This window comes from Mastomys coucha, unplaced genomic scaffold (assembly GCF_008632895.1).
Source record: "Mastomys coucha isolate ucsf_1 unplaced genomic scaffold, UCSF_Mcou_1 pScaffold11, whole genome shotgun sequence".
Lineage (NCBI taxonomy): Eukaryota > Metazoa > Chordata > Mammalia > Rodentia > Muridae > Mastomys > Mastomys coucha.
The window spans coordinates 14,864,426-14,873,055 of NW_022196893.1; the positions used below are offsets into that span (position 1 = coordinate 14,864,426).

Consider the following 8,630-nt stretch of genomic DNA (forward strand, 5'->3'; position numbering starts at 1 on the left):
TTTCCTCTTTAAGAGCTTCTAGCTCTTTACCTGTGTTCTCCTGTATTTCTTTGAGGGTACAATTTATGTCTTTCTTAAGGTCCTATATCATCATCATGATGTTATTTTAGATCTGAATCTTGCTTTTCAGGTGTGATGGTGTGTCCAGGATCTGCTATAGTGGGAGAATTGGGTTCTGATGATGGCAAGTGACCTTGGTTTGTGTTGTTTATTTTCTTACTCTTGTCCCCCACCCCCCCCCACCCCCGCCATCTGGTTAACTCTAGTGCTACCTGCCCTTGCTAAGTCTGACTAGAGCCTGTCCTTCCTGTGATCCTGGTTGTGTCAGAACTCCTCAGAGTCAAGCTGTCTCTGTGATCCTATGATTCTGGGACCCTGTGATCCTGGGCTTGTTAGATCACCTTTGAGTGGGGCTTTCTCTGGGTGTTGTGGGACTGGCTGCAGAGCTTACGCCCAAGGTCTGCTCTGGACCCCAGCCCAGACAGACCGGAAGGAACCCTAGTCACTGGGCTGGCAGAGTTCCTGTGTGACTGGTCCCGCTGGTCCCAGTTACTCCCAGTGTTGGGACATATGTTGGTTCCTGCTCACCTCTGATCCTGGGTGTGTCAGAGCGCCTGGGAGTGGAGCATCCTCTGGGTGTTGTGGCTGGAATCGTTCTTAGAAACAGATTGCGGCACTCAGTTCTAGATTCCGATCACCATGAAAAGTGGGCGGGAACTCAGAATGTGTGACTGTCCAAGTTCCTGAGGGCTGCCTGCTACTGCCTCCACAGGCCCCAGACATCACCCTGGAAACTGCCGCCCTGGATCCCAAAACTAACATCACTTCCCTGAGAAGCCTTTGTGGATACCTCTACACAGACCAGCCTCCCTGACGCGGTGACAGTGACCTCGGCCATCCTTCACCAACTTTGTAATGATATGTCTATTGGTGTGAGACTTTGAGACTTTGAAAACTGAAACCGTGGAGCTGGAGAGATGGCTCGGTAGCTAAGAGCACTTCCTGCTCTTACAGAGGACCCAAGTTCTATGCCCAGAACACACGCTAAAATAAATAAATAAATAAATAAATAAATAAATAAATAAATCCAGAATGGAGGTACACACAAAATCCCAGTCCTGGGGAGATAGAGGCAGGAGAGTGTCAGGGGCACTCCTATGAAATTGATATCTAAAAGGCAGAAGACAACGTCCTAAGGAGGACACAGAAGGCTCACCTCCCGCCTCCATGCTCACATGCACCTCACACAAAAATAAGACAAAAAATACAAAATTATATTATCCCATTCTTAAAAAGTATATTGCCAGCAGAGGACTGGGGGGTTGGGGGGGATGGACACTAATGATCCTTGCAGAGGGAGGGTTATGGGTTAAAGGCCAGCCTAGATGACACAGAAGGCCCTGCCCCCCCCATTCACACACACCTCAAATTACTACAGCCTATTCATTTTCTAATGAATGCTGCCAAATTATACTGTTAAGCTTCAATAAAACTGTCCCGAGATGTGGGAGGCATGGAAGTTCTTTGCTCACAGATAAGCACTAGTGCATTCATGAGTGCTAAGCGCACACGGTTGTCTCTTCAAGGGGAGAGAGGTGTATAACCTGCCTTCCATCCAGAAGGCTGGGAGCGAATGCAGTTAGTGACCTTTGCCCTACCTTTGTGGGCAAGGCCTCACTGGATGCCCCTCCCCCCACACCCTTCTCATGAGCTTGTTTTTCTCAGTCAATCTATAAAACCTAGCTTTACGGAAGATGTCAGGTATATTTTACAAAGTTCCCATACAGTCATGCTTTAAGCTTTCTTATGCCCCCGTGTGCTGCAGTTCCCACAGAGGCCAGTTGAAGGTGCTAGACCCCATGGAATCGAAGTTAAGGACCATTGTAAGCCACCAATCATGTGGATGGTTGAGGAATTGTTATTTATCACCAGAAAAAAAAAATGTCACCAAATTGTGCTATTCTTAAATGTGCCAAAAATAAACTGGTCAGGGTCAGACTGTTGATGTGCAGGATAAGGCGGCACCTGCTGCTGAGCTGTGTCAAGCTTCCTGCCTTCTTGCTTCTTGTGGACTGTAACTCTGCGGACTGGGGTCACCTCAGAGACACCCCACACACATACAATGGGCGAGAGAGACACTCCTGAATCCAAATAAAATCTTAAACTCTGGGTTCAGTTCACTTGACATGGTATCCAGGCGTGTGTCCCAGTTTTGAAGACTGAACTATGGTCATTCTGCGAATGGGATCACCGGGTTTGGGGGAGGGGGAAGCTGGAAGGACCCACCACCTCTCTATACCAGTTTTCTCAACTTTAATGTAAATATTAAAAAAATAAGTTATCAGAGCATGTAATATTTGTTGAAGACATACACTCAACTTTTAAGAGCAACTTGGCAAGGAAAGAATTTGTTTGGCTTATAGTTTATATTATCAAGGGAAGCCATGACAGGAGCACAAAGCAGGAACTTGGAGGCACTTGGAGGAACTTGGATCAGAAGTCATGGAGGACTGCTGGCTCACTGACTTGCTTCTTCCAGCTCAGCTACTTTTCTCGCACATTCCAGGCCCCTGTGCCTAGGAATGGCACCCACAGTGGGTGGAGCCCTCCCTATCAACTAGCAATTAAGAAAATGCCCACGGGCCAATCTGATGGGGGCAATTCTTTAAGGGAGGTTCCTTTGACCCAGGTGTGTCAAGGTGACAACCAAGAACAGCCATCACACTCTTGGCACAGATCATCTTTCAAGATAAAAGACACAGAGCCAGTCCTGGTGGTGCATACCTTTAATCTTAGCACTTGGGTGGCAGAGGCTGGTAGATCTCTGTGATATTTAGGCCAGTCAGGTTTATAGAGCCAAGTTTCAAGCAAGCCAAAGCTACATAGTAAGACCCTGTCTAAAAATGGGGTCAGGGGGAGCTAGAGTGATGGCTTGGTGGCTAAAAGCACTGACTGTTGTTGCAGAAGAGGTAGGTCTGATTTCAAACATCCACATGGTGGCTTACAACTGTCCTTAACTTCAGTCCCATGGGATGGAACTATTCAGAACCTGAGGGTAGATACTGACAAGGACTGGAAAACCAGCACTTCAATTGGCCTCTGTGGGAACTGCTTGTACAGGGTACATATACATACATACACACACATATATATACACATACATGCAAGCAAAACACTCATACACATAAAAATTAATATTTTAAAAATATTTTAAAATATGATGCTTCTATCATGAGGCTGTCCTATATCAGTCACGTCTTTTTTTTTTCCTCCGAGACAGGGTTTCTCTGTGTAGCCCTGGCTGTTCTGAAACTCACTCTGTAGACCAGGCTGGCCTCGAACTCAGAAATCCGCTGCCCCTGCTAACTGAGGCCTGTGAGTTTATCTTCTGACAACTTTGCTTGACAAAGAAAAAGACACAAAGCCTAGAAGCACTTGCGGCTCCAGCCCTGTGTCAGGGCCACAGATGAGGGGAGGGGAGCATGAATAGAATAATTCCCTGTCTGTTCCTCTCGCCCCATCTCCACATTCACCAATTTTCTGCTTTTAGACTTTCTATGGATCCAAAGGAACATGCTAGCCAGCAAGCCCCTCCGGCAGAAGAGCACCCACGGGCTTTCTGGACCTATGGAGACCTGGCATAGGATGAGCATATCATTGCCCTTTGTTCTTGTTGGGCCACAGTGAACACCTCACACTGTGAGGTAGACACCCGGGCTCATGTTACCCTTGGTCTTGAAAGCTAACAATGTGTTGAGCAGGACAAGACATTATGACAGATTCTACACATCTACATCATCATTAGGTTTTTCCAAGGAAAGAGAATCCCGAGATATCCGCATATGGAACTATTCAGAACCTGAGGGTAGATACTGACAAGGACTGGAAAGCCAGGAACTTGCTGACTTTCAGACAGAGAGACAGACAGACAGATTGATTTTTTTTTTCTTTTACTCTTTAGTGTTTGGTTTTGTTTGAGACAGGCTTAGCCTAGAGCTCCTATGTACCAGAGGATTCCTAACCCTCTTGCTTCAACCTCCCTGCCTGCCTGCCTGGATCACAGGAGTGAGTGAGCCACCACATCCAGCTCCAGCTATGCTTCTTGCCCACAGGCAAAAAACGCCATGTGGCAGCTAGTTCCCAGATCTATCTGCTCGTCTGCCAGAGGACTGATGTCCAGTTTCTAGCAGATGCTATTTCTAACAGAATCCTAACAAAAGTACCACCCGTCTGCCTTGGCACCGAGAGAGACATAACTCCACACAAGAGTGAAATACAAGTGCAGCCAACAGCAGTGGCATCAGGAACAAAAACTGTTGGTTCTGGCATCCCACGGGGTAGGGGGAGAGTGCTTGACTAAACTGGGAAAAGATCATGAGCTGCACAAGAGACGTGGGCAGCTCTAGCCACATATTTGAGGAGACTCTATTGGACCGTTGAGGGGGTGTTCTGTTCAACCTGAGAACACGTACATTAAAATGGCTCGCCCTCCCTCCCCTTCCCCCGCCCAGTGACCTTCCACAGACCTCCAGTACACACCTCGGTCACCAAGCATCTTCATTTTTTGGACAGTGAGAAAAACACAGGGTGTAGGTCAGACTGACGCTGCCATCTCCTGGGCAATCTTGCAAGTTGGTCCTTCTCCTGTCCAAGTCTCATTTGCAAAATGGAAATAGCAGCTCTCCTTCAAGTGTACGTTCTCAACCTGGATCCTAAGGGAGACGACCGTGTGTGAGCCCTGCCGACCCTCAACCAAACGCAAAAGTGTGTGCGTCATGGAGGGTGGGGTAGAGGGATGATCCTGAGCTTCTAGCAGACAAGGAGCTTGGGAGATGACTCAGCAGTTACAGACACCTGCTGCAAAGCCCGATGACTGAGTTCAGTTCCCAGAACCCACAAGGTGAAAGGGGAGAACCCACTCCCATTGACTGTCCTTTGACCTCCACGAATGTGCGATATCACCCATGCCCTCCAAAAACTAAACAACAATCTCCAAAGGAAAATTGCTGAGGCCACTGCTCTCAGCGCTGGAGGAGAATCACAGCTCAGCTCAGCGTGAGTGCTCACCAGTCAGTAGAAAGAGAACTCAGAAAACAGGTCAACAGCACCATCTCAAGGTATGGGGGATAATCAGGCAATCAAACCAAACTCAAGAAAAAACACCTCTGGGACTGTGAGGGTGATTCCATGACAGGCTTCAAACTGGCAGTTAAGGAGACTAGGCCTAAGAACTGGGCAAGTCCAGGGCTCAGAAGCTGCCCTGCCACCTGGCCTGAGGCAAGGACAATGGGTCAGCAGCAGTTCCCAGACCTCCCCAGCAAGTTTCTAGTCCCCACACTCCAGTAATGGAATGTCCTTAGAGATGGACCCAACAGATTAACACAAAGGTCACCTACCCCAGAATTCCCTAATGTGCTTTAAATCAGGCCTGCAAGCTCACTTGGTTGTCTCTCTGTCTTGGTAACGGGAGACCCCACCATGCTGGACTTCTGCAGAATAAAGCATTCTTTGCATTTACATACTAGTTGAATCTGGGATATCATTCCTCAGTGAATCGTGGACCCTTACAACTGAAGTGAGGAAGCTGGAGGAAGCTGGAGGAATATGAAGCAAGGTGGGAGCCATTGCTGTGCCATCCCCAAAGCCCAGACAAGGGTCAGCACAGGGCAGGTGCTTACTAAATCACTGAGAAGTAAATAAGCACAGAGAGTCAACCCAGGGGACAGGATAATCCCACTCACCAAGTCTCAGAGGGGAAATTTTCAGAATGCGTTACTGGAAACTGTTAGGAATCAGAGTTCTTTAATTTCAAATATTTAGTTCAAACTCAAACACATTCTCTCCCAAAAGCAAGGTCACTGAGCCTGTGTGCTTGTCATTTAGTGGTCCATCTCAGCCTTGGCGGATGAATCCCAGAAGACCCTCCCTTCCATCTAAATGTGAAAAAAAAAAAAATGACTTCCTGGAAGAACCAAAGGGCTTATTTCCCTGGATTAAATACATTCCATTTTGAAGGTTCTGCAAATTGAGCCAGGGCCTCACACATGCCAGACCAGTGCCCCACTGCTGGGTTATATGCCAGCCGAAGATTTCTAAGTCTGCTTTGCCTTGACAAGAAACTCACAGCGAATGTCAAGGCCCAATTTTACTGATCAAAGACCTGAACATTCTCTTTCCTCCTCATGATTTCCTTGTTTGCTCTAATTTCCCTTCTGGAACTGTAATCATTTGTCTATGTTTGGCCCGGGGAGTGGCACTATTAGAAAGGGTGGCCCTGTTGGAGTAGGTGTGTCACTGTGGGTGTGGGCTTTTAAGACCCTCATCCTAGCTGCCTGGAAGTCAGTGTCTGCTAGCAGCCTTCCGATGAAGATGTAGAACTCTCAGCTCCTCCTGCATCATGCCTGCCTGGATGCTGCCATGCTCTGCCTTGATGATAATGGACTGAACCTCTGAACCTGTAAGCCAGCCCCAATTAAATGTTGTCCTTTATAAGACTTGCCTTGCTCATGGTATCTGCTCACACTATTAAAACCCTAACTAAGACAGGAACCAAAAAGCAACTTAGAGAAGGAATGGATTTATCTGATTTACACTCCCAGGTCACAGTCCATCGCTGACGGGAAGGAAGTCATGGTGGGAACAGAAACAGGAACTTGAAGCAGAGACCACTGAGGAATGCTGCCTGCTGGCTCACATTCCAAGCTACTTATTGGTTCATTTTCAAATCACTTTTTTTTCCCCCTAGAACTCACTCTATAGACCAGGCTCAGAAATCCACCTGCCTCTGCCTCCCACGTGCTGGGATTAAAGGTGTGCGCCACCACTGCCTGGCTTCAAATCGCTTTCTTACACAGTCCAGGCACACCTTTCTAGGGAATGATGCCACCCACAGTAGGCTGAGCCCTCTCACATCAATTTACAAGCAAGACAGTCCCCTAGGGACATACCTGCAAGCCAATCCCTCAACTGAGTTTCCTGCTCGGAGGACTCCAGGCTGTGTCAAGATGGCAGTTTAAGCTAGCTAGGACACAGTATTTTTTTTTTTCTTGTTATGATTTATATGATTTAGTTGAGCACATGGTAGGTGTTCACACATGTCATCCAAAGCCTGCCTGGACTTCAGGTATGAAAGTGGACAGCTGCTTGCCAAGAGCACAGGTTCTATCATACACCATATACATAGGGCATCAAGCAATTGCTGTGTCAGGCATCCTCAACTGAAGCTCCCTTCCCTACTGCAGCCTGTGTCAACTTGACACATATGACCTGCCAGTACAGGGTCAAAACCCAGGACAGAGCAAATGAAACTGAAGCGGTGCGCATTGGTAGGTCCTGTAACTGAAGCTGTGGGCACTGTCAAGGTCTGGGAACTGAGGCGGTACATACTGGTGGGGGTCCTGAGAGTCACAGGTCTAGCTGCCACAGGGTTCGACAAACACATCATCCCTTCCCTTCACAAGTTCTCTTCCTAAAGAGCATCCTAAAGAACACTATACAAAAAGTGAATACTTTAATATATTACAGGAACCACACCCGTATCAATCATCCTGTGGGCCCACACAAAGTTTTTTTATACATGCGTACTTTACAAAAAGATCATTTGAAGTATGTTAAGGGAAGAGGTGGTTGTTGGTGTCTTTTCTCCCAGTTACATCATCTATCACCTATGGCTTATGTGTCAGTCCTGGCAGGGGAAGGAGCCATCAAGAAGTCACCCTGTGACTCTAAGCATCTATGACAGTGGTTCTCAACCTTCCTAATGCTGTGACCCTTCAATACAGTTTCTCATGTCATGGTGACCCCAACCATAAAACGATTTTATTGCTACTTCATAAGTATAATTTTGCTACTGTTATGAATCATAAGGTAAATATCTTAGGGGTTCTATTGCCGCCATGAATCACCATGACCAAAAAGCATGTTGGGGAAAAGGGTTTATTTGACTCACACTTCCACATTGCTGTTTACCACAGAAAGAACCTGGAGACAGAAGCTGATGCAGAGGCCATAGAGGAATGCTGCTTACTGATTTGCTTCCCCGAGCTTGCTCAGCCTGCTCTTATAGAACCCAGGACCTCCAGCCCAGGGATGGCACCACCCACAAGGGGCTGGACCCTCCTCCATTGATCACTAATTGATCACAGCTGGATCTCATGGAGGCATTTCCTCAACTAAAGCTCCTTCCTCTCTGATGACTCTAACTTGTGTCTAGTTGGCCCCCCAAAAAAGCCTGCATAATATCTATATGCAGAGTATCTGATGTGCGACCCCCAGGATGAGAACCCTTGGTCTATGAGCCTGAAACACTTGCTCTTGATACAGACCAGTGCAATCGCTTTACTGAAGTTTACACTTCATTAGCATCAAGCTGCTGCACAGGGCTGCAGAACTGGCTTGATTTGGGGATGCTGTTCTGCTGTCAGGGTCACAGCATAGGTGCTCAACTTCTGATTGGTTGGAAAGGGGGACACAGAATATAAAGTATAAGTGCAAATAAAACTGGCATGCAAAATATCAAATATAAGGTAAGCTTTGTGGGTTTCTTATTTTTGAGACAGGGTTTCATGTAGCCCAGGCTATAACTTGAGATCCTCCTGCCTCGGCCTCTCAAATTCTGGGATTACAAGTGT

General features: G+C 47.2%; 1 protein-coding gene across 2 annotated transcripts in view; it reads right to left on the minus strand.

Moving 5' to 3' along the window:
• Window positions 1-8,630, minus strand: part of Efcab6 (EF-hand calcium binding domain 6) — a 203,569-nt gene that overhangs the window by 193,936 nt on the left and 1,003 nt on the right. Inside the window, exon 1 of one of the 2 annotated variants that reach the window (XM_031351255.1) lies at window positions 589-673. The exons of the other annotated variant lie outside the window; for it this stretch is intronic. The gene's annotated coding sequence lies outside the window, so the exon portion shown is untranslated. Of the gene's footprint in view, window positions 1-588; window positions 674-8,630 lie in introns of those variants that run through there. 2 annotated transcript variants of the gene reach the window in all.